General features: G+C 38.1%; 1 protein-coding gene across 2 annotated transcripts in view; it reads left to right on the top strand.

Moving 5' to 3' along the window:
- The window catches only part of LOC132909615 (terminal nucleotidyltransferase 5C), a 157,483-nt gene that overhangs the window by 61,526 nt on the left and 68,592 nt on the right, over positions 1-27,365 (top strand). The window contains exon 1 of one of the 2 annotated variants that reach the window (XM_060964538.1): positions 10,821-11,533. The exons of the other annotated variant lie outside the window; for it this stretch is intronic. The gene's annotated coding sequence lies outside the window, so the exon portion shown is untranslated. Of the gene's footprint in view, positions 1-10,820; positions 11,534-27,365 lie in introns of those variants that run through there. 2 annotated transcript variants of the gene reach the window in all.

Here is a 27,365-nt window from a genome sequence, read left to right as displayed (position 1 = left end):
TATGTATGTAATTGTACTGTCGTTACGCAAGCGTCGCGCGGACATCTGTTTCGCGATAGCGGCGCGGCGGTTCGCTCGTTCAGAAAAACTCTCGTACAATTTCCTAACGATATCCGTGAAAATACCGCGTTTCTCGATCCTGGCCGCGACACACAGACTCACGCACACCGACCGCTCGCTTATCACCGATTAAATTCTTGCGAATAGTGTGCAGCAAGAGCATAATTGCGCAAGATTACGTCGGGTCGTGCTGCAACGCTCGCGGACCTTTATCTTACGCAACACGACGTGAATTGTGTTTTCCAATTGAGATTTTAACCAATTTATTCTTTTCTTCTAATCAAACTTTCTAATTATCTTCCGGCGAATTAGAGACCGATGCATCGACTCGGCGGCCCATCGATCTGTCGATGCTTGGCTTCGATTATGAGACTCTGAGTGACTGCGAGCAATCGTTCGTTGTGTAACTTCGTGTCGATAGAGCGAGATACTTGCTGACATAGCGTTTGGTGGTAACACCGATAACAATTGTCTGTGGGATTCGTTCGCCTTTTGTAATGTATTAAGTTGTCCGAAAAGTGACTTTCTTTTACAGACATGAAACCTAATCTGTCGAACGTTGTGATCTTTATCTTGATAGAACAAAATGGATCATACGTAATTCGATAAAATAATATAAAACGGAAAATATTGTGTATCCATTATTTCCTTATAAAACGAAAGAAACTTTTCGGACGACCTAATATTAAGGAGATCGAAGGAACGATGGAGCGTTCGATATAACTAGAAACGTGTAACATACCTGTTAATAAATTTTTACAGTTTCGTCGTACATGTAGACTATTAAAAGTGCCAGCTTGCTAAAGGTTTCGTATTCAGCTTTCGAATACAACTGATCGCTAGACATTCTGTTTTATTCCCAAAGGATTGGTCCATCGCTATGAGACGAGATCTAAAACATAATACTAAAGGCAGAGATGTTAAATTTCAGAATGCTTTACAAAGTATCTCTAATATAATCAAGTTTCCCATTGTAATCAATTTCATCGTACGAAATTGCTTACTCGGACGATACAATCCGAAGCAAATTATCCGAACTTTCCTCTAAAAAGAATACAACCAGCACTTCAACTTCCACCTTTAAGCCACAATTTTCGCCGTGAATCGCGATTACATCGGTTAGAAACTTGGGCTCGGATCATACACGATTCGCATGAAATTATCACAATGCTGGTTTGAAAAGAATACAATGTGCGCTGTAACCTGCACTTTTAAACCACAATTTCCCCCGTGAATCACGATCACAATTACGTGTTTGAAATCAACTTCTCCCCCGTACTTTCTCCAAGCACACGATCGATCTGTCCTAGTCGATGCATACACGTATTTATGCAAAGAGAGAGATCAGGTTATGGACAACGAGGATATGGCTGGTGGGTGCATAGATAAAAGTGTCTTTGTTACGATCGAACGAAGGAGGAGAAACGGCGTAGATCCCACGATGGCGAAACACGCTCGATCAACTATAACGCGGGTCATTGATTTAGCCGGTCTCGCACCTATATCCGCGTAGCAGCGCGCTACCGTGGTTATGCATTATGCAAAACTTTTTTTTCCAACCTGCAGTGACTTTAGTCGCTGGGTGAACAAAGAAAAAAGCTACAATCTCTTTGGTTTCCTCCCCCTCTCCCTCTCTCTTTCTCTCTCTGTATGTTCTCTGTGTGTATATGTTGGCGCGCGTTGCGAACAGCATTGTCCATTTGTTCTCCGATTACCGCAAAATCGTGTCACGTAGGGCATAGGGCGAAGAGGACACCTTAGGCCTTTCAATTCGATCGCATCGCGAAAAGCGTAAACCCTGAACGATTACGTACCATCGCGAATCCGACTGTAACGTGATTTATCGGTGATTTGTAGGCGGCGTTCGTTGCTACCGTTGTATATCATTGGTAAATGGTCCGGAAACGTCGGACTTTAATCAAAAGTGCGTCCCTGTAATTGCTCGTAGTAATTTATTGGTGCACAGAGGGGAGTGGGGCGTGGGATCTTGGAAATTTAAAATTATTGTGTAGAAAATGAACAAGAATGGATCGTAGCGTGGGAAGTTACGTTTTTGGTCGATTTTTCTCTTGAATTTGGTTATATTCTTTCGAGTTTTATGTAGAGATGGAAGAAAAATGTACGATAAAGATATAGTAATAATTTAGCAGGACATGGTAATTTACTTTAGAGTATAATGATTTTTAGTTTTTGTCAATAATAATGGGTCACGATTTACCAATATTACGATACAAAAAAATCGGTAAAATCTCCGATGAGAATCGAACAGATACGAAAACGACACGACGCTAATCTGCGGATAATCGGGTGGCGGATTAATTCGATTCAATGGCGGAAAATTCGATCGACCGGTGTCGACACCACCTAACAGCTGTTAGCTTTCAGCTGTTCGACAGCATTAAAACCGAAGGATTTCTTTGATCGTGCAATTAAACACTGGTTGGTTGGCGGACGTGTTCGCGGGCGCGTTGCTGCGCGCAAGAAACCGCGACGCATATTGTGTTACAATTTCAAGCGATTCGCTTGATGAAAGGGATCGGTTTTTCGTATTATTAGAGGCTCGCTCGCGGCTTTGATCGATAACCCGATGGCCTTGAATAGACACCGGACTTTTCTAACGAAGTAAAAGTTGACTGCGGTGAGACCGGCTTCGTAAGGATTTTAAGAGATTGCACGTCGCCGAAGGCATGTTCGATCGTACATATTTATTCGTGCACGATCAATCGGAATACTTTCTAATACCGTGCCGATACTTTGCCATTAAATCGTCGGTTAATTGAAAAAATCCACGTACGCGTGTCCTTTTTCATTATACAGAAACTTCGCGATCTTTTATTTAAAAAAGAAATAGAAAAGAGAGATTTTCGATGTAGTTTTACATATTCATGGAACGTTCGTTTACAGTTTAATGAGTTACTAAAAAATTAAAATGATAATATTATTCGTTTGTTAACTTCGTTTAAAAAAGAGGAGAAAAAAGATTAAAACGTATTTTTGCACTTTTGAAGGATATTTTTAATTTGACGTTTACGGCGCAATGTATTTTTAATTTAGTACATTCAAGTTGAAGAAGCTATAGGTCTGGCCAAAATCAATTAATTCCTCAAGGCCGCCGAGCACCGAGCATCCTTCACCGCATCTACCAGTTTCAGATATCACTTTCCATATTTTCTTCTATATTTTCCATGTTTCCCAAAATCAACGTGAAAACCACATCTACGAATGTAGAAACGATTTACCGAATTACATACGACTCTATGAAAAACTTCAACTTCGGTTCTATCGCCATCCAATGCGATATATGATTACCATATGCGAGGGAGGCAATCGTTCATTGGCGAAAACGCTCGACTCGTTTGGTTAAGAGACGGAAACTTGTTCCAAGAGGTACCATGGAAATACCCTGGAAAACGAGCAACAATCTCGCTCCGCCCTGCACTCCGGCCGCGATACATCCAAGGCCGCTCGAGGCCGATCGAGTGGCTCGAATTCGTCGATTCGCGGGTGCGGCAGACAGAAGGCACTCTTTCACTCTCTATCTGTCTTCTTTTGACTTACGTACGACCATTCGCTCTCTCGCTCGTTGCTCGTTCTCTCAGTCGCTGGCCTAGCGTCTAGTCTCTGTCCGGCAACCCTCGCTTTCTCTGTCTCTTCGTTTCTCTCTTACACCCGCTTATTCGATAATACTTGCTCTCTTTGTCGCTCGTGTATACACTTGTAATATTCTGGCCACATTCTCTCTCTCCTACGCGCCTGTGTTACATTTAGTCTTAGTAGTGTGTTTAGTTGGTTTCTTGTTCCATATACCTTTTATTTCGTTCGCTTGCTTTCTTTTTTCGCTTGTTTGACTTACCGATTTTTATATCCCTCCTTTTTGGTGCTGTTGCTCTATCAAGAAACCATATTGAGAAATTTTGAATAGAACGCGTGAAGGGTATTTAAGGTTAGGAACTTGTGAAAGGTTAACAGTTGTTTCCAAGAGATACTACAAGTTTTTGTTTCGTTGCAGATACCGCGAATAACGCGACTTATTAACTTATACATCGGTATATTACACATTGTGGAGTATATTCGCATAGGCAGATGTAACGACATCGATCACTATGGACATAACCCAGGGAAAGGTCTAAAACTTTCACAACTATCTACTTCCTAAAACACAATCACACCGCTTCTTTCCCAGATGTTTACGTAATATCCCTAAAAGCATATCATCCTTACCTTTCAACGCCCAGATCAGACCAACGAAACTCGCCTAAAACCGAATCAATTAAACCTAGCAATTTCCGCCATGCGTGCTGTCACTTTCGAAATACATACCTTCGATAAAATCGAAGACACGTATCGATCATTTCGATCGCTATTTCTCTAACATACGGTCGATCAATTACCTCATTGGCTGTTTTACATAATACACATATACTTGGAAATGATTTGCCATTTTACGAGGAAACGTCGGATCGTTCGGCTCGCTTTTCGAATTATTTCGACGAAAAAGAATGCAACCGAGTATATAATTATTTTTACACAAATATTCCGAACTATTCGAGTAATTCCTAACTGTTGCTCTCTGTCTCTGTCGGATGCCTGGTGCGGCGCACCGAGCGCGAACGTCCTTGACGGTCGCCGTGGCGACTGCGCAACACAGAACAGCGCAGCGTTGCGCGTCGTTGCGCTTGCGCGCATTCGATGCACTCACCCCACCCCCATCCCACTGCCTCTGTGACAAGCCGCCCCCCCCACCATGCGGTCCACCTTTACCGTCACGAGCAACCCCACTTTTCTCTCTAACTATATATCACGGTTGCCGCATATTACGTCATCGACACCTTCACTTTGCCCATGCTCGGCGCGCACGATGCTCTGCCACTCGTTGCTCTTTCGTTGCGCTCGCACGTTGCCCGCACACGTCCTCTCGCAGCATATTGTTGTTACTCCTGTACAGCATCCTTCGATCTCGTTCCATCTCGTCTTTCGATTGCGTTCTTTTACTTGCTCTTTTTTTATTTTGCGTAAACATGGGTATAGATCGTAATGGAAGGGAAAAGTGGCTAGGGAACTGACAGTAAGGCAAGTAAATTTTTCAGGAAATACATTCTGGTAGTTACTCGATGATTTAATAATGAACAAATCTTTCTCGTTCGAGCTCGTCGAGCACGGTGCTGTGCCACTCGTTGCTCTTTCGTTGCGCTCATACGTTTCCTGCACGCGTCCTCTCGCAGCATATTGTTGCTGCACCTGCACAATATTCTTCAGTGTCATGTTATATTTCGATTGCACCTTTTTTACTTGCCTTCATTTTGCCACCTTTTTTCTTTCGTTTTTAATAAAGGGGAGTGTAGATTGTAATTGAAGACAGAATTACTGAAAAAGACACAACTAAGGAAAGTATATTTCTTTTGTGATGAGGAGGATTTGAAATACAAAGTGATCCATTATACTTGATCAGTTCATAATAAACAAATTTTGTCTTTTATGATTTTACTGACATTCTTTGGATTTTGAGGGTTTCCATTAAAATATTCTCTATGTGTTCCGCTTGCTATTAAAAAAAAAAAAGAGAAAGAAACAGTTCTTGTGTGAGTGTTGCATTCTTCTTGATACTTACGACACTCGTATCGTAAATATTTCATTTTTAGAGACAATTTGGTAGATATCTCGAAATTGATGATTTTTAACGCATGTCACTGACGTAATTGTTTGTATAGAAATTATTAGGTATTACGAAATACAAGCATACGTTGATATTTCTTTCACATTTTTACTCAAAATTGTACTTCAAATTTTCCAGAAGCACCTAAGATAAAAATCAAGTTCACGTTGATCGATTGCTTTTTAAAAAGTATTAATCGATATTTTAAAAGAATGTATCTGTTCATATCATTGTATATATCTTTCACTTCGTAACGAAACGATACACGAATTCCACTTCCAAATACATATTTTTAAAAATGTATCAAAATTATATCGCATCGCGCGCAGATAAAAGTTGTTTGCTTGAAAAAAATTTTTCCACTACGGACCAATAAAGATCCTCGAGCCACCAACAAACATGAACAACCACACACGTGAAGCGCAAACATTCGAGATTCATCGTATTGTATTTTGACAACTTCCTTTTTCTCTTCACCACGAAGAGGATGATGAGGACGCAGCTTTGACTCGTCCATGGTGGATACTGGAACGACCGGTTTCTCCAGAAATTCACGTGAACAATTCAGACGATCACCATACAGATATACTTATGTTTGTTAGTCGGTGAGCAACGTTAGGTGGACAGGGTGCGATATCTTCGAGTTAATCAGTCCACCGATCGAAAATTCAAATGAAGTCTGAGAAGTGATCTTTCCTGAAACCGAGAAACCGGACCGTATCCGGATTAAAAATACCTTTTGTTTCGAGACAATAAGAATACGACTTACATCGATCGGCTAAGATTAGCTGATTTATGGATCATACGATATATACACGTAATATTTTTATAGGTGTTATGCACTCGTTCGAATAAAGTTATAAATTGCTAAAGAAGTTAGAATTTTATAAATTTTTCCTCGACTACAAAATGTTACCTGACTATCTTATCTGAGAAAAAATTAGGCAGTTATAAAACAGGAATTTCTAGCCTGCAATTTGTAACCTAATTTACTAATATCGTTAGTTGGTAAATTATTGTGCAAGTGCCTTAGTTTCGTAAAGTGTACGACTCATAAACGTGCTTCATCGAACTTTTAACGATACACCAATGGCCAATATCTTTATTAAGATTATTTTTACCCTTCGAGTCAGAATGATACATATTTCCAAACAATTGAGAATTAAAAATAAAGATTTCGAACGATGTTAAAGATTGCGAATAAACACGTAAGAACGAATTCGACAGATCCAACATTCGAATGAAATTCATTTCTCTCTTTCGTTGTCCCCTTTTTTGTCTACCTTCTGTTGTCCAGTTGCAAAAGATAATGAGGAATTTGAAACGCGCGAATTCTTACACGAGCATCGATGAATGACACGCGTTGACAATGTAGCGCATCCGAGAATAGATAAACCGCGGCTTCCATTTAAAAGCACCACAGACCAATACTATGACGTGAAAGTAACGATCTGATGCAGAGTCAATAACCTGCGATAACTGTTTGACCTAAAAGTGTCTTTGGAACTTCGTCGATGCATCTTTTTTCATTCCCTTTGCATCGGCGTCGAAAGCTCTGCGATTTGTATGGCGGTTCGCTGTGTTTCGTCTCCTCTGACCACATGATTATTTAATCGACGCCAATTTCCGTTCGATTACGGTCCTTTTATCAAATATCTAGCGTCTTTTCTATACACGTACGTACGTATTTGTGAATTTGAATTCTGTTGAGCTCTTTCTATACGTAGGTGCATTTTGACAAGCAATAAGTTTTAGATTATATCGACTTTTGCCGTAGAAACGATTTTCACAGTTTTACAATTTTACGGTTTTATTGTCAAACTTTTGTTACTTGCTATCTAAATGATTGATAAATTTTTCCTGAAAATATTAAATTCAATCAATTAATGAATTTTCACAGATCATAAGTTTCAGATTATAAACTTCTGTCGTACGAAATTTTTTTAGAGTTACTTGTTTCTTGCTACGCAAGAGAAAGAATTAACGTGGACAGTAAAATGTCGCGACTCGTCAGTCTTAATCGACTCTTTGTCCTGCATAGCAAGTAACGAGTTTGGTAATAAAACAACAGTAACAGAAGTTTATAACTTATAAATTATGACTTTTATCATGCAAGAAGTTCCCAGCAATGACCATTATTTCTTTCGCCAGTGTGTACGTCCAAACTTTCCTTTGTCATGTTTGGGCGACAAGGCGTGTAACAATATGCATTTAATAATCGAAAGAAACGGGCGAAGAATTACCCTGTTGACGTTAATAAACCATTAGCATATTTATAAGCAATAAGCATTTAATTCGATCTTTTTTTAAACCCGCACTTAAAGTCCATATTCATAAAATTATACCTCCTTGGAATAATGTAGAGCAAAGCTCGAGCTTTAAAATATAAGTGGAAAGTTTTGTAAACTCTAAAACGACATATTTTCACTTGGTGTTCAGTTCACAGCACGTTGATTTCTCGTTAATTCTACCATTATTTACACTGTTATTAACTACAGGAATTAGCAGATTGTAAATTTGAATAATTGTTGGAGAAATTTAGCGATAATTTAATAGCATAGAGGGTGACATCTGTGTAATTATTGATTTTAAATATCATTGCTTGAAATAATGCGAGCAGTCTTTGAGTGTCAATAAGAAGAAAGATTCTTTACTTTCTATCTTACTGATAGTTTGAAAAATGAAACTTTTCAAAGTATAAAAATATGTCATTATACATATTTATATACAGTGACTACAAAAAAATATTTGCACATAATCTTATTTTCCAATGAACCTTTTTTTTTATCAGGTTCTACATTTCATTTTCATAATATCAAATTTTAGTCATATGGAAGCAGTGCTAAATGATACGTAATTTAATATACTTGGATCTAATTAATTAATATATAAATTCTATAATAAATACAGCGATGTGCAAATACTTTTTGTGTCTGCTGTAATGAAACACAGCAGTGCATATCTCCGCGTTACGTCTTTTCTTTCTTTCTCTTTTGTCTTTTTATTTCATCACAATACGACAAAGAAATCGCTGGTAACACACGTATTTAGGTTCTAGCTCTAATACACGGCCATTGATATCGCGTACGTTTATTTGCGTGAATATTACGAAAATAGCATGCATTACGCGAAAAAGGAAAATACAGAGTGTTACGCGAGAATTAGAACGTTCGCCAGTCCCGTTACCGCCGGTCTAATTCCTACGCCTGTAACATTCTTCAACAACGAATATACAGAGTAACGCCGATAGTAATAGATTGTTCAGAAAATTCACAGTGAAAATTAAGAAAGATTTAATTACAATTAGGCTTTTTGCCATTTAGAATACAAAGAGTCTTTTTTTAGAAAAATTGTTCGCCTTTTTCGATAATGAATTAGCCTCAGATAGATTCAAATAGCTTTTACAGGCTTCGAGAGTATTTGATTTCTTGTTTATAACGTTCGAGTAAATTCTTCAAAGACCATAACTATACCTATCTACTATATTCGATATATGCTACAGAAAATATTTTCGTAAGTCACTGTAGATAATTTTTATCACACATTTTTCTTATCATACAAATTTTTCAATATTTTTATAATCTCCTAGTGGCTTTTAAAATTTAACTGATTTTATTAAGTGACAGTACAAAAGATACTTATGAACAGAATTACTTTTCCAATAAATATCTTCGTTCCAACTATTTGGTCAAAAAAATGTGAGATTTCAAAATATTTTATATTTAACATACACAACAATTTCCTATGGCAATAATTAGAATACTTTCGTGAGCCAATGTCTATATTGGGGACGTCGTCTCTTCTGTTACATTGCGCCTTAATTGCATTAATTATTGTCTTCCTTTTTCCGCGTCGCCCAGTTGAATTTCTATATATACACGAACCGTATTAACAACGGCGGAAGCGATGGAAAGACCAGCTGGTAGAAAATTCCTAGCCAGAGTAGAATCGAGTGGAAAACTAGGGCAACAACTCTTCAAAAGTTTCATCGTCGATGTGGAAATATTCAGCTGATTGTAGAACGATCGGTCGCGCGGATCCCGCGCTCTGCCGTATGCTATAGTCGCCTATAGCATACCAGGCTGGTTCTAGAAGTCGATGGAAACGTTTAAAATACGTAAAATACATTTTTGCCGACAAAAAAAATAACATCGGCCATATGCGTGTGTTTGTTTTATCGCTTGAAATCGCCGGTGTTATTACGTAACCGCGACGACAACCACGTTCAGATAACAACCGTGCAATATATAAATCGTTCGTACACGATTGCAATCCACAACGCTCTTCGTTGTACGGATCAGTGTCGAATTGAAGGGCCTGTGCCATTGTAATATTGTTTTTTTCTATCCAATCTAATAAGCGATCTTCGTTCTTAAATATTTGATTTGATTGTAATTATACGTAAAGTTCTTTTACTTTTATTACCATTTCAGTATATGAGTTTGCATACGTTACAAAGTGCGCAAGTACAAGATTGAACATTACTCGGAAATAATTATAACGTGGAAAACGTGAGATTTACGATAGTAAAAGGTTGATTCAGTCGAAAGAAAGATTCTATCTTATATCATTTACATGTAAGTTTCAAATAATTTGAATCGACTGCACTTGATCGTAATCTAAATACATTTTTTATTAGGCGAGTGAAAAATTGAAGATTCATCAGAAATAATTAGCGCAATTTAAAACGCGTAATACTCGCAGTGATAGAACGTTGAGAACAAGTGTCGTACGGAAAAAAGCCTCAGGTATTCTTGATATGAAAGAACCTTGCGCGGTTTGGCAAATTTAAAAATAAATCAGACGTCGCTTGTGTAAAGCGTTAGTGTGCCGGCCGGCGTTCTTTGGGTATTTTATTACGCACGTAACGCGTGTGTGCATACATACGTCAAAATCGAAGTGGAATCGTGACTCAGGAGCGCGTGGAAGCGCTGCTTCGAAGGGAAGATTGGCGGTGCGGATGACGTTTTAGGAACGATAATACGGGGATAGACGTTGGCCAGGCGTAGAGGGGGTAGGAATAGTTACTATAGATATATGTAGGTATAGTAAGAGGGTGGATGAGAAGAGTGGGGGAAGGTAGAGTGCGTGCGCGCTCGAGTTGAACGCGGCTGTCAGTGTCAATTGGTTCGCCGCGACGACTTGAGGTGTCGTCAATGTGTAAACCAACGTTGTACTCGAAAGTTTCTTCCTCGCGTTCCGTCATTAGTCGGAAACGGTACGGTTTGACATTCGCATCGTCCCCTCGTTCCTGTGTGTTTACTATTCCTGCCGCGAAATCAAACGGCGAGGCGTCTATTTAACAACAACGGTGGTTCGAAGGATCGGGATCGATCGGAAACAGAAATTTCGATTTGAAACTCGTACCTAACTTTTCGGTTCGTTTCGTCTGCCCGTCAACGACGACGGGCAGCCACGTTTCATCCACCGAGCAGACAAGTTCTATCTTTTCTTTTTTTCTGGTGATCCCGCTGAGACATATCGATAAAAACAACGCGTCTATTGGTGACGATCCACACAGTGTGTGTACGATCGGTCGAGCGGTGAGAGCAGCCGCGAGGAACTCAACACGTTCACGCAGATTTCCGTCGTTTCTGCACGTCGTTGCCGGCTTGAAAACGTCACGTGTGGTGCCGGACAAAGAGAAACAGAGAGAGCATATGCGATAGTAATCGTAAACGCGTCGCATGCCCGCACGTTAAGTGGACGAGAGAACGCTCAGATAGGATATATGTTAGCGTGCTTTGACTTCGGTGAAGATCTGTGAGACGTGCTGTGCTACTGCGCCCCGGCGACAACGCGGAGAGGCTCTTACAAGACGTAAGTACCGTCCTAATATAGAGTACTCGTAGCTCCATATGGTAGCGTATGAAAATAATTTGTTCCGTCCGAGCATATTCTTATCGACCAAAGAGCTTCATCCGATCCGTTTTAAATACAAGACGTTTAGATTATCGCGTCAACCTAACCAGACTTTTCAACGGTTTAGGCAAATTTATAGATAAAATAACAGCGTACATGCTGACGCTCGTGTATCGCGCTATCGATGATTCTAGAAAATTTCGCCATTGGCATGCATGTATATCGATGGCGTGGTAACGGTCGAGATACCGAGACTCGTCGAATTTTGAACGAGTTCCGCTCTTCGTCCGTTTTTTATTCTCTACGACGTTATCCCGCGTCTACTTTACCGACCGTGTTTTGAAAACAGCCGTATATGTCCATGAACGCGGATATATGAACAGCCGCGCTCTTTCCAGAACGTACATTGCACGCGCAGGCGCGTGACCTTTCCTAAGTCCTTTTCTTCCTTTCGCCGCGACCGTAGATAGACTTTTTTTTCTCTCTTTCCCTATGGCTTTTTTTTCCTTGTTGCTCGTCGTTCCACAGGGAGAAACAGGGAGTATTCGACTTCTACCGGGGTCGTACCGTACATGCTTCTTGTCGTTTCGTGTCAATATTTACGCCAGACCTGTATGTGTATGTCTTTCGCTACGTGTATTACGAAACTCGCTTTCGTCGCTTAGTTATGTATGTACATGATTTCTTCGCGTCGTATTCGATTCCTTAGATCGTACGAATTTCTTACGAAAATCGCAAACTTCAGAAACGATCGTTTACATTGGTTTCAACTAAATTAGTTACAATTTTATTTACTTTAATTACAGAAAATTATACAAATAGAAATTATTTACACAGAAACATTCAAACCAACACGTAATTAATGTAATTCGCTTTTAAAGTAACAAATTTATAATATTTGTTATTGATTCGTAAATTATTCTGTCCTTCGATCGAAATGACCCTTATTTGTAATCGAAGAAGTATTTGTAATCGTAACGGTAGAAATGAAGGATTTTCAAATTGACCAAGGTCAAGAACTCGTTGGTTTTCTCGGAAGCGAGAAGCATCGTTGATAGGAGTAATTCGCGGCAGTTAGTATTTCCATTCGTTAAACGCAATTACACATGGACTCCTGCAAGACACGCGTCGATTAGAATCTTTGCGACGCGGCGGCAGGATCGATTATTATCCTGCCAGCTGGATCTTATCGCATCCTGTTCATCGCGTTGTTTGTTCCGCCCTGCTCCGCTCGTATACAAACACACACGCAATGCTGTGCAACTGTGCACGATTTTTTCCTTAATTTTGTTGTATACTGGGTGTTTTACAGAAATCGAATGTTATACAACTGCAGTCTATATCGTAGGAAGCAGAAGAAAAGTTTCATTAGGCAAAATATATCACACGAAAAGTATAAGAAAGAAAAGTGAAAGTAACACGTACTTCTTTTATAGAAGACGGAAAAATATATTAATTAGCGAATAGAAATATATACCACGTGATGCATCACTTAAAACAAACTACTTAACGATATATTTTTTCTATCTTGCGCTATTTTAAACCTAGCTGCATAAGACACCCTGTATACAAGTATTCATAGCTTCTAAATAATCGAGAAATCCGGTTATTTGAATAATTTACCATAAATTCATAATTTACTAGTAATTGAATAACATCTCTAGTTTATTCTTACAAATAGCGTTAACAGGAAGGCAGTGAAGTATTTAAAAACGCATAAAGAGGATGTGCATGACGTTTGCACGATCGATATAGTTAAAAACATAGAATTCCATTATATAAAATGAAGTTCTTTCATCTACTGATTTTTACGTAATTAGTTATTTCGATCTTATCGATATTGATTTTAGATTTTTCAAGCTAACATAATTTAAATCCATGATCCTGTGTTCGTATAGTTATTTACATGATTCAGTGGTGCTTCGTTTAACTACTGAATAATTATCGACGATTCGTCTAATTAAAATAATCCCCGGTCATATAAATAGGTCGTGTGATTTGCGTCAAAGAGAATATTAATTTGGCAGAATCCATATATGAGTTACGAAAAAGTTGTTTATAGCGTCGTAAACCCATCTATGCGTTCGCCTACAACCATTCAATGAGCGTTATGAACCTATATGTACGTACATCCAATACCATCTTTGCTCTTGTGCCTGGAGATAATCAAAGCAGTAGGAAGAAACCGTTTTTATTGTGCCACGTTTGATGAATTTTCAGTTTCTTATTCTTCCTTTATTCAGTTTTCGTCCAAGGAATTACTACATTGGGAAAATTCATTAATTGTATAAGTACAAAGATGTAGTTCGTTATTTAAAGTGCCTATAATAAATTCCACAATCAGAGTAAATGAATAATGAATATTTAAAGTCTATAATAATTCTATTTTTAATTCATTTAATTTAATATATAATTATAGTACGTTTTTAAGTCATTCTGTTCAAGTTTTTGCATTTAAATAATAATCGGTATGTTTTGCATCAATAGTGAAAAATTGTTCGGTCAAGCTTGCTGTAATAAGTAAATAGCGTATAATAAACGCATTATTAAATATCGAATATCTTGGCGTTGGAAAGGTTAAGCGAGGAACATAAATTGAGGAAAAGATTCTGCTAATCGTGTCAATTATTAACGATACTTTATTAATTTCCTAATAATAGAAAATACAGATGGAAATTAATATCGTAAATGTGTCTTGAAAGCAATGCAGCACATGAATAAAAAGAATATTTAAAATTGGAAAGAAAATTTAGTAATTTTTCAAACACTCTATGTTACAACAGAGTGATCAATAATTTCCAATAAACGATCGACGAGCGTTCTTGGCTTAGAATTGCATATTAATATGTTTTAAAATAACGTCATCCTTCTTGTCCATTCCGATCATCCATCGAGTGAATTTATAAGGAAAAAAGGCGTAGGAATTAACGTCGATTGTGTAACGTTCGCCATGGAATATCCGGTTCTTTCGCGTTGCGTTGGCGTCTCTGAAATAATTCGCCAATCGTAAAGTTCACTGCAACGAAGCATTAGGCGAGTTGATCTTTTACGAGTTCCACAGCCTTGTAGCGAGATGAGGAAAGAAAACAAATTTCAAAAGATTCCAAACATTACGCGTTACACGGAGAACAGAAAGTTTCATAAAACGAGGGAGAAATAATTTTAGATTAATTTAATCTGCAACTGGTATGGTGTTTATATATTTTGTTACGCAGGCTGTACAGCGGGAATTCGCTGGAGTTTCAATAAAGTTCACCGCAGAAATATTATTTAGGTAATGCAGAAACCAGGAGAAAGATAATATTATTGGTTATATTATTATTATTTTATTTAATTACTCGATGCAAAATATCTTCTTTTCATTGGAACGATCAGCGAAAATAATGAAATTTATTTCATAATAAAAAAGAGTTAACGATGAAAATAGATCTGATATATCTTTTGCAAAATGACCAAATAGTTTTCCAGTAAAGAAACAACTAAGATGGAACTAGGTCCTATATATAGATTTAGATCATCTTTTACAAGATTTTAGTAAAACATATCGTAGTTTGAATAACGACCATGATAAAGAAATTTCAAAATTCTAGGCGTATTAACTAAATAATTGAGTGATTAAAAACAAACAAAGTTGCACTTACAGCATGATTATATTCTAGGTTTATCGTATGATTGAAAAATCTAAACAGTTACGGGTTAAGGGACTCCTGATCGGTAAATTCTGATTATCAAAGATTGGAGTATTAGGTCCAAAGTGGTAGCAAACTTAGATTTCATAATTGCTTGTCTGGATAAGAATTATTCCAAACTTTGGTCTCGTCTAATTAAAGAAAAATTTTCGTAAGTTTCTAGAGCGCGCATATGGTTTCCATCTTTTCCTCTCTCGAATTCCGCGAACAAGCAATGAGTTCTATATTTGACCTAACGTGAAAGTATACGTACGTCCTTGGCGCAATAAACGCTACTTTCAGCTGGAACAAAGAGTAGCACGCAATAAAACGTCGAGTGCTGCTCGGCCTGCACTCACTTCCCCGTTACGTTCCATACGGTTTGTCCCCCGATATATTTTATTAAATTCGAAATGACGAATTCACGCGAACAGAATAGAGTGATTCATTCGTCTATTTTTGATCGGGAAACTAACCACACTGAAAATGGATCCTATTGTTGCTGGTAAAAATTTTACAACGACGGATGAATTTTCCAAACGACATTTCATACAAGATTTTTTCAGATTTTCTTCTTTAATACTTCAATCTTCTAATCTCATATTTTTTCCTGTCTAAATACCCAAAAATAAGTAATCCCTTTTTTTTTTATTGAGAAGCTAGAAACGAATCTTCGTATCGACTATAAAGACTATAAATGTTTATTGTGTAAAATATCTCTTACGTAACTCTCGAATTTATATCGTTTGTTGGCTTAAACGTCAAAAAGTAGTCGATTTTCGTTTTTCATTGGAAACCTAAGCTTGTCAAAAATGGATCTATTAATCGTGCACGCGATAATTCTGTGATTTGTGAATCAATTTTTCAAACGACATTTCGTAAAAGATTTTCCAAATTTCCTTACGCGATAATTTTAACCTCCTAATCTCACGTATTCCAACACTTACGATTTTAATTCTTCTCGTTAACCAACAAATCTATACGCTGAAATTTAATTGTCCGAGTATGAATTCTATCCAAATAAAATTTTACCTATCGCAATAAAAATTGTTCTCAATGTAGGATTTATTAAATTCCAACTAACAATGAGTTCTTATCACCTATCCATATAATTAGCTAAACGTTAAGCCAATCGTACAAACGCTTACGACTTAACCTTTCAATTCCTCTCGTTGCTAGTAAAACATGCAAACGTACGTTAATTGGAATGAAATTATTCAGACGTGAACTTTGATTATTATTAAAATTAAAAACACGTATTGTACGAATGGTGCATGCGAGCTTCACGTGCGAACTGTTCTGCTTCTTAATGTATTCGAACGAATAGAAATCTTCTGTATATTAACGGAAACAAAGTTCGTGACAGTATCGATTCCTTTGACTACGTTCCCGAGCAAGTTGTATTTACATAGCGTGGCTATCGTTTTCAACAAGTCGATGCCGTTATGCGACGTTAAACGAACATCGAAAGGCTTCTCTTTATTCCTTCTACGTTTCTTCTTTGCCTGTAAGATTTTACACGTCGGTAAAGCGATTCGTCGAGTCGTTGAGTAACATACATATGCTTTCCATATATTAATCACGCAAAGTAGCCAGAGAATGTACAACAGAAAGCGATAGTAGACAACGACGAAGCGTTCCTCGCTTTTTAATCTTGGCCACGCAGCTCGCTGCGAAGATAAGATTATTTAATTTGTGTCGGCCGTTCGATCGGGACGCGTCGCGGAATGTCAAGCGGATTCCCCGTTAAACGCTGTAACACGCGTAATGCCAGCTTGCGTTTTGGCACGCTGGCTTGTTCAATTATGCAGTCAACAGGTTGTCTTCGACTACGAGCAAACTTGTGCCCACAGTAGCAATTAAATCGTTGAAATATCTTTCTATTACTTAAAGGGGCTATTTGGTGGAGTTTCTTTCGTTTGTTGGCGATTCGTGTAAACGAAAATGAAACTTTGAGATTACGCGACGATACTATGTAAAACTAAGAGTTTTAGAATGCCGCGCATTATCTGTAAAAATATAAAAAGTCGTACTCTTTACGATAATCAGTAGACAAGAGAATTTGTTCTTTTTTTTAAATCTTAATGATGTAAGATAATTCGTTGGAATTTTCTACGGAATATTGCCGCGTGTTTGTCATAATGAGAAACGCGTTATATACTTTCAAATGATAAAAACGTATCTCAGTAAGTAAAAGGCATTTCATAAAGGTATGGTAGGGTAAAAAGTAGAAAGGCCTGAACGTATAAATTCAAATTGAAACAATCTTGTTTATGATTATCAACGCGCTCCAATATATTGCAAAATAATGTATGTTCGATGCCTGTTCGATAATATGTACAATGTACGTGCTTCGTCGGTCGAGAAACGAATTTAATTTGATCTGACGGACGACACGGATCGATGATCCGCGTTGTTAGAACGATTATGACATCCGGTGTTGGAGAATGTTGCGTTCTAACAACGCGACCTAGGGCAACAACGACGACAAGCTTGGGTGCAACAGGCCGTTTTTTCTACGTTAGCATAATCCCACGGTGCACTTTTACGCCTTCTCTCGGCCTGTTGTCGCCGTGAAATCGCATTATTCTCGTTTCGCTATTTAATTTTCCCGGTTCGAGTTCTCGCGTTTTCAACATTGTTGAAGGTTACAAGCTGTGACGCTTCATCTTAATCCCCTGGCAATCTTCTTGCTGTGACTTCGAACTTCCGCTTCTAAGGCTATTACTAACGTTTCCTTGCTGATTTCATATAATTGGCGCAATTGTTGTTCGTGCGTGGATTATAAGTCGAGATATTAATTTCATTTTATTTGTTTATACGAAGATTATTAGCATCTCTCTCGTTGAACGAGTTTGCTGTTATTGGCACGCACGTTAACGTTGTTTCAATTATTTGAAACTTGTTTAGCCTTTTAGGATTGCGTTTCGCGTGAAGATTTATAAAGACGAGGAAAATATTTGGGATGAAAGAAATATTTGTTGTTTCCGAGGAGGAGTAGCTAAAGTATTGGAAATAGAAAGTTATTACATCAGAATTGGAAATTAAACAATGAATTTCCATATGATTTTTACCTGTTACTTTGTCGATTCGAAAGGAAAAAAGGATCTCTGGAATTTTTATCTTTGCTTCCTCGTGTTTGAGTCAACGCAGAAATCAACGCAGAAGAAACGATCTATCGATTTATTCGATTCTTCCTTATTGCAACGCCAACAGGAATAAAGTTCGTGTTAATGACGATCGTTTATTTGAATAAAGAATGACATCTTTTCCTGTTTATTCCGCACAATGAAATTTTGTTCTACTCTTATTGACCTGCAAACGTGCGAACTCAGTGTGCGATTGTGCGAACGTGAACAACGAATTTTTATTTCTACTTCCAATTCAAATGTACTATGCATCGTACCGCGTAGCGAAATATTAATAGCATGTTCATGTTATCGATTGAATAGGATGTAACAACTCGGCATTTAATCGATTCTCAATAATTACTCATGGAACGTTACTTTCGATATTTTAGACATTAAGACACAGTTTCAGGAGTTTTAACACACAGTTTGAGCGAGAATTTACAGCGTTATTTTTCTCTGCACCTAACGCTACATAAACTCGCACTCAAAAGCCCTAGAACGTCTCGTGTCTTTGATAAAACATGGATGTTTCATGCAGTCTATGAATTTTAAATCGTATGCATTTTTTAATAAAACCTGTTTCTCTTGAATTGGCAACTAAGTGTCTACGAATTTTGTCATTAGGTGGTATTGACAAAAATCGCAATCATTTAGTCGCCAGGCCAATATATCGTATAAAACATCAAATTAAACGATCTATTACAACCACGCGTAACTCATCCATCGTTTTTCCCAAGAATTGGAAAAACGTAGAGTAGGCGAACGCAGCGTGATTTTCATCCATCGAACGAAACACTGTGCGATTAGAATTCAAAAGACCGATGCCTGTGGAAAAGCCAATTTCTCGAATTCTAATCCAGTCACACGCCTCGTGCAAGAAAGTTTCGTTTCTGTGCTCTGCAACAAGGTAGCGAATTATCTTGCGCTCGTAACAAAGTGAACGAAAGGAGGAAGTGCAGGATGAGTGAAAGGCCCGCGAAATTTGCCGGCTGCATAGCAATATCGGAGTTCGATGTCCGCGTGATCGGACTGAACTTTGAAAAAACAACTACCAAATTGATAAGACACTGTGGCGCAACTAGGTTGCTCTTCGAACGCGGCTATAACCGACGAAAGGAGGAAGTGAGATGAATCTAGTGAAAGGGGAATGGAGGAACATGGAGATGATAGGAGAGGAGGAACAGTAGTTGATTAGTAACGTAGACCAGCCTTTGGAGGTTAAAAATCGTTCAAGTGATAAATTGAATAGACGGGTAACAATACTGCGTGATATTGTACTAAGGAGGAGGAGGAGGAGGAGGGGAAGGGCAGCGATTTATCTGTCGAAAAATGAGAGAACGAAGAAAGGAGGAAGTATCGAGACGAGTGAAAGGCGTGACTGGAAAATTCACTGACTCGGAGGTTACAAATCTCGGACGATCGATGCACGTGCATATCGGATCGCGGTACGTCACATAACCAGTTGATCGTAATTCGTTCTTTCAATAAGAGATACAGGAGCGAGTAGGCGAGTTGTAGGGATGTGATCGATCGAAGACAAATAACAAGCGTTTTTATTATACGTCTGTTACGAATAATGGCAGATTTCTATGCAAATTCAAATTTTGGAAAATATAATTAAAAAGATAGAACCTGGAAAGAGGAAAAGTAGAAAATTGTTTCATCTGCAAACTGCACTCTGGATATTTTCTATAGTTTTTCGTATTACGCGTATCCTCTGCGATTTACGTGCGATTTTGCAGTCTCGAATTTCCTATGAATTCAAAAAACTCAGCGATCTAGTTATAGGAAATTGGGAATAGCCGGGAAAGATGGATAGAACGTTGGATACTTTTCGCTTTAATCCGATATGCTTTATTTCACATTGAAATCTGCTAAACCGAGAAATGAATCAAAAGATTGGTATTTGTTATAAAGGAAGGACAAAAGTCCGATAAATTTTCGTTAAAATCGACACTTGGTATAGGTTTTTTTTTTGCACGAGGTGTCGCAAGCTTTAGAAAGAGGACACCACATGGCTCGCTTTGTGAATTCTTCGTCCGACGATATTCCTCGGTTTTGCTTTAAAATCGCATATTTCGTGACACGATGTTATCTCTTAAAAAACAATTAAATGGAATTACGTTGACTGTCGAGGTTGCATAACCAGAAGTAAACTCTACACCGTTACCATCCAGGAAAGAGATACGACAATTCGATTTTTGTTGGTTCTTTGATTCTTACGTTATAACGATGAAACATCACTGGACATAATTCAACTTTTATGTGAGAAATCAATAACTGATGTAACATCGTAAATCTAATCTCGTAACGTTCAACAGGCTAACAAAGACACACGCATACTGAGCATGTACTCGGTGTTTAAAAGCAAATAAAAATACAATAGCAGAATTGACTGGCAGCAGCGGCATCGTAAAATTGTTTTCCTGTAAAATATGAAAAAGTGATTTTCGTCGCGTCATTTATCATGATTTTCTTCTGTCGACATCGTATACGTAGCGTACTGTATCGAGCACGTACGAGTTCTATTTCAGTTATGCGTATAAAATATACTGCAAAAGATAAATTCTCGTAAACGGAGAGCAGATAACTGTAAAACAGATTAAAAATACGCACAGATACGAGATAAATCCGCCCCTGAGCTTCTTAATCTTCCACGTCGAGCGAGTTTTGGTGCAGTGATTTGAAATTTCAAGTGACCCGTGATTCTTTGACACACGGTTATCGTCGTTTGTGCAACACAAACAACGCATCACGTGCACCACACATGAATGGTTGAAACGCGGACGTATCGTGTCTAAAAGGCGCGAAGTACTACAATGAACCAGTAATTACAGTTATAATGACGCGTGAATTAAAATCGAGTGACGCGTTTGAGACGGGGTTTGCACCTTTAAATATGATTAAGCGATTCGTCAAGCGTGAACTTGACGAGCATACGTAATAATAGACCTAGGCGAGTATTGTTTGAAATTAAGATAAAAAATAATTATTTCAGACGATTCATTTCGTATTATTATCTTCTATACATTAACACGTTGATTACCAACACGGCTATCGTTGATCTACGTTGTTATATTTTGTAGAATTATTAAAATAAAATAAACTTCACGAACTGGGAAATTTTACGGTGTATAATATATTTTAATCTATTTCGGCTTCCAGAGCAAAATATGTGTAACTCGCATGACAGTCAACGTGTTCACACTGCTGTGATTCTCTAATTTTTACGTCTCAATTTTCTATTCATTTTAGCGAACGAAAAAATCCTTTACGGTTTTATATCGAGTTGGCAACTAAGTGATTGCGGATTTTGTCAATACCACCTAATGGCAAAAGCCGCAATTACTTGGTTGCCGACCCAATACTAGAACTATATACGTAATATGAAATCGAAAGGAGAAATCGTGCATATCCAGGATAATGTTTTCATATCTTGCTCGAGCAGAAGATACTTTTCAACGTTAGAAAAATATTATTGAGTCGGAAATGAGCGAAAGAACGCGACAGGATTAAATATATCTTTAACTGATCTTAAAAATGAATTGTCATAAGTATTCACATTCTCTTCCTCTCACTTTCATCTCCTCTCACCTTTCATTTAATCCAGCGACTAAAATAAAAGCAGCCGGAGGGATAGTCGTCTCCTATGGAGATTGGAAAAGGAAATTGATCGATCGAGTTGCAAGAAAGAATCGATGTACTCGAAACGCGAGAATGTTACGCAAAGCGGTGTTCTTTTCGCGCGAAATCGTGATTTGCAACTTGACATTGGCCCGGACGTTCACGGACAATATTTCACGTAAGAGGCGCGCGTGTTCGCCTTTCACCGGGTCCTATAACGCGATATAATTAAATTTCGCGCAGTCAGAGAATTGATGGCCGTTCGTTCGAAATCGCAGCGCTCGCTCGGTCGTTGACACGAACGATGATGAAATTGACGATCAATTGGCTACCCCTATCCGCGATGTTTTGCACAATTTCAACTAATATCGCCAGTGGTGTTTTACTAGCCTGCCAATTTCAGTAGTTGCAAGCTTGATCAGTATTTATGGATCTTTCTGTCTAATAGGAATAGGTTTCCTAATGAAAAAAATAGGTGATAACGTAATGAATGAAATTTTATACGAGTATTTTATATGATTTTGTACACAGTATGGATTTTATTATAGATTTTCGTTTATTGTATGTTGGCTTGGCAACTAAGTGATTGCGGCTTTTGTCATTAGGTGGTATTGACAAAATCGGCAATCACTTAGTTGCCAACCCAATACAAAAATCATCTGTTACATAAATTCCATAGATTCCGTGTATATTTCATATAAAACTAACATATCGTTGAAGCGAACGAGTTTTTCCTGTCGAGGTTATTAGTTTGTGTGAACAAAGGAACGCGTGGGTAAATTGTAAGATAGGAAATATATTTTAATACAGAAGTGTAAATACAAGTCGGAATATAATTTGAGCTGATCCAGATCCGCACGCTGATAGTGTTACCTATGATCGAAAGCCACGAAGCCATCGTCGCCTGTCTAATGTTTATGGTCTGCCTTTGTCCCTAATCTTTTGCCTATACGCTGTCGATGGCTTCAGTGCTTGAGAAAACTAAAAAGACCACATGTAGAATTTTCTTAGAAGCGGTGGCCACTTTAGCCAAAAACGTAAACATTTTTCTAAAAACATTTATGTGACGAATCCTTCTCAAGATATCGATACGGACGTTCGAAGATATGTTCGAGAGGTTTTGATTAATGTTTCTATATTATTTATCGAATATTATTCGACTATTCGTATGTTTATGGATGAAACACCCATCGACGTATCGCTACCCTGTTGCGTGTGTGTAAAATGTAGATGAGCAAGGGAAGAGGGTGAGGACGAATGGTTTCTGGTCGAGCGCGGCTGCCACGTGAACAATGGCGATCCATGAACGAAACAGGTCGTCACTCGTCGCTGCACAACGACGTGGGTTTAACGGATTGTGCGCTTCTCGAAAATATCGCTCCTCGTATCTGCGTTGTTGTGTAATGCTCCTATTACGATCGCGATACGGCCATTAAACCGCGCGATCTCGACGATCGATCGAAAGGATGAAGATGGCCGAGAGAAGATCGTGGCGTAGATCTCCACCGATTTGTAAATCTCGTGAGAAAATATAGAAGACAAAAATTGCTTGGTAGATGCACGTAAGATAATTTGATTCGAAAGTTGTTTTTCAATGACAGATATCGAGCAATAGCTTCGTATTGGTAGATTGTAGAATTTTATGCAAATTCCCACTCGATTTTATCAATTCTTCGCTCTATATATTTTGCATATTTTTGTATAATATATGCAAATTTTCGCACGTTTAGATTTTCAATAATGCATATAATTAATTAATAATATAATTTCACGAATGTATTTCCAATTCTGTACATTGCTGTTATAGCGTGCGATGCAGGTTTCAAACACGTTAATGCGTCCATTCGAAAAGTTAAAAATTCATTATCCTTTATAATTGTAATGTCGTCACACGAGAGACAATCGTGTAAATCATTGTGGAATTTATATTGGATTTTATGCGATTTACTAATTTAACGATGGAATTTATTATTCGTAATTTATTATCGTAATTGCAAAGCTTTTCTATTTCTGTTTCAATGTTATTTCTGTATCAGGATCAATCTTATACAGTAAGCCGTAAATAAATTATACAATTTTTTCCGTCGGTATAAAATTAGATATATTTTGTTTAACAATCTCCAGAATTGTTTTTCTATGTTTTATATCTGACGATTCGATAGAATTTTTATAAAATGAAAAACGGGAGCGTGTTCCATTAACCGTGTTTTCAAATTCTTCCTATTCTGGGTTTGAGGATAACCGTATCTCTCTGAACCGGATATCCGGACCATGGGTCACGCCGTGGGAGCTTCTGAACGTCAGATAAATTCAGCGACGAAGAATAGACGAAATTGCTATTTATACGCGACTTTGTCTGCGTTATACGCGACGTTTAGGAATATAAATCGACGGTGATACGGATACGAACAAATATTTAGCAACGAGATTATCTAACGACGATAAGAGAAACTCGATCAAAAGTATTTGCTACTTTGTCTTATTACCAGACTACGTAAAATTACTATGAATTTTTATGAACTTCATAGGAAATTCAAATGCCTCGTGGATGTACGAATAATTTTTAGAAATCGTCGTTATTATTTCCAGTTGAAAAACAATGTTTAACCGTTCGACATAACGTCGTTTGCCAAAGGAAATTTCATTTCCTTGAAAGTTAATTGTTCCCACTTTTCGATGTTTACATCCAGGTCCAAGGTATCGGTTCATCGATCGAACCAAAAGAATTACGTATTCCTCTGTATCGTACACAACGATGACCTTCTGCTCTTCGAATCGACGGTTAATTTAAATAATTGTTTGGTCGAGCATTTCCATCGTGTAATATATCGAACTTTCTAGTTAACAACAACTATACGTACATCCAGAATTCAACGTTCAATTAATCAATCGTACATTCTATAATTTCGAAGAATTTTACCATCGCTAATTTCATTAGCTCGTAAAAAGGATCTAAATACAACGAAGCAAACACCAAATATTGCAAAAATAACGAAATAACAAACGTTTCATATTCAAACGTTAGAAAGCTCCAAGAGTCTCGACCTATGTACCGAGTTTCAACCAGTTCACCTGTCGTCCCTCTTTGACGCTTCCTTCGTCTTCAACGCACCTGCAAGCGCGTCAGAACGATTCACAACCGAGCTACATCTCCGCACACGTGCGTACACACGTGCAGTACACATTGTACACGTACGTATATATATATATATAAGTAACTGCAGTTAGAATCGAATGGGAAGGTTTTGCGGAGGAGGTGCAGGGGTTAATCTGTTGGAGGTCAAAACAGCGTAAAGGATACGCCAGTTAGCCCACACGTTCGCATTGTTGCAAAACATGTTGAGCGCGCCTCCCTTGACATTAAAACGTGCGCTTACGACGCGCGTTCCATCGCAAAAGCGTAATATATGCCCGCGCCTACCATCGATTCTCACCCCACTCCTTTTAACGTTCCATCGTTTTGCTATCCTTTCCTCTCTTTCTCGTGTTCCTTGTCTCGTTATACGTAATACGATGCATCTTACCTCACGTTTTTCTTTCCATCTTTCATTGTTTTTTCATTTCTTTTCTTTTTTTATGTTGACTTTCTTAAACTTTGCTTCTCAAAAACGCTTACCTCGATACATTCTATTTCCATACTTTTTAGCGTTTCATCGTTTTGCCATTCTTTCTTCTCTCTCGTGTCTTGTTATGTATATCTTGCGTTACGTATCTCCCTTATCTTTTTTTCTACCTTTTTCTCTTTATTTCTGCTTATCTTTTTTCTCGATCGGTTGAAGTTGGTAACGACGCGACGTTACCTGCGTATCTCCCGAGTCAAGCGCTCCCGTCACGCGTTTTCCTCGTCCCCTTTTCCCCGCGACGCCTAAAAAATGCCCAATTGAAAGATGGAATCTTCGTGATTGACAATTCAGAACGAAATAGAAGGAAGCGAGACAAAGCGATAGGACAGGACTTGAACAGAATTTTCAGTGTCCGGGCTACCTGACTCATTGTTGGACAATAAACGATCTTCCAAAATGATCTCGCACGAAGTAACGTTCCCGCAAAACGATTGAATCTTTCTATTTCAACAACGTTCTTAGCGTGTCTTCGAGAAAAAAGGCAGTTACTTGGAGAAACTTCAGATATATTCCTCGGCTGTTGTTATTCGGATCAGTGCCCCACGAATGGCACGTGATCCTTTTTACGTCAGAGTAGAAAAAATACGAGGCACGTATACTCGCTTATCGACTTGTTACGAGTTTGTTGCCAGTAGCATACCACTTTTTCATCGGCCTCCTTTTCCTCATTCAACTATCTTTATCGCTGTGTTATCGATAGCGTAACGTATTTGAACGATTTCAGCAACGGTATTGCAACACCGGATACGCTCGTTTACTTTTCCAACTGTTATCACCGCCGATACTTTCACTTTCCCTTGATTTTCCTTTTCTTTCGACCACCTCTTATCGACTCGTATCAGCCACACGTCATGACCGAGGGAGGTCAAGTACGCGATACGCTGTTTTCTCTTTCTCCTCGACCCGATCGATCTTGTCCCAACCACGATTCTTACGATTTCACGACGATTTTGTGGAAATTCGGGACCTGGGAATGTTCCAAGCCAACATTTGTTGAAATTTCCTGCCAATTTTTTTTTTTTTTTTTTTCGTCGCTTCAACGATTCTTCACAGTGAAATCGATCTTTAGTTTCATCTTCGTGTTTGTTTAGTTGCGGATAATTTAGCGAATGATAAGATAAATATTCTTGGAAATCTGGTCGTTAAACGAGAACAGTATCTGTGGAACTTTTTATAATTTGCTCATTTGCCTATTTTTAGGTGTTATCTTTCGAGTAACGATTGAAAACCTGCTCATTTTCTTTGTTGGTGCGTTGCAAGTAGCTCTACAATTTTCGGTTAAGACGTTGTTAAAAATAATGCACGAGATTGGACGTTATTAATATAGAAAGTTCGAGAAAATTCTTTTTAGGAAAAGAGATCGTCTGACCAGTCGCTCGGCCAATTAACCGACGAAAGACTTTAGATCGATTCTTCGTACCGGAAGACGAATTCCGACGAAAAAGCTGAACAAAAGACCAACAATACGATTTCTTTTCTAAAAATTCTACGGAAAATGGCCAATTATCGGAAGACTTACTTTATCAATGAAACTAATAAGGATTTCTTCGAATTTTATCTTTGAAACATGTCGCAAAATGAATACGTACACTATCTACTTACATTTGTAACTTCCGATATGTTGTATCTAATCTCTTCGGTATGCAATTCGTTTTCAACTGTTTCATTCAAGGTCGATATTAGCTAAAATAAAGATGGTTATTAGAATTGCTTCAAAAAGCGAGATAAGTAAGAAATTGCAATA

The sequence above is a fragment of the Bombus pascuorum genome, chromosome 8 (genome assembly GCF_905332965.1).
Source record: "Bombus pascuorum chromosome 8, iyBomPasc1.1, whole genome shotgun sequence".
Classification (NCBI taxonomy): domain Eukaryota; kingdom Metazoa; phylum Arthropoda; class Insecta; order Hymenoptera; family Apidae; genus Bombus; species Bombus pascuorum.
Note: the sequence above shows the minus strand (reverse complement) of the source record. Positions and strands in the feature narration are given on the sequence as shown.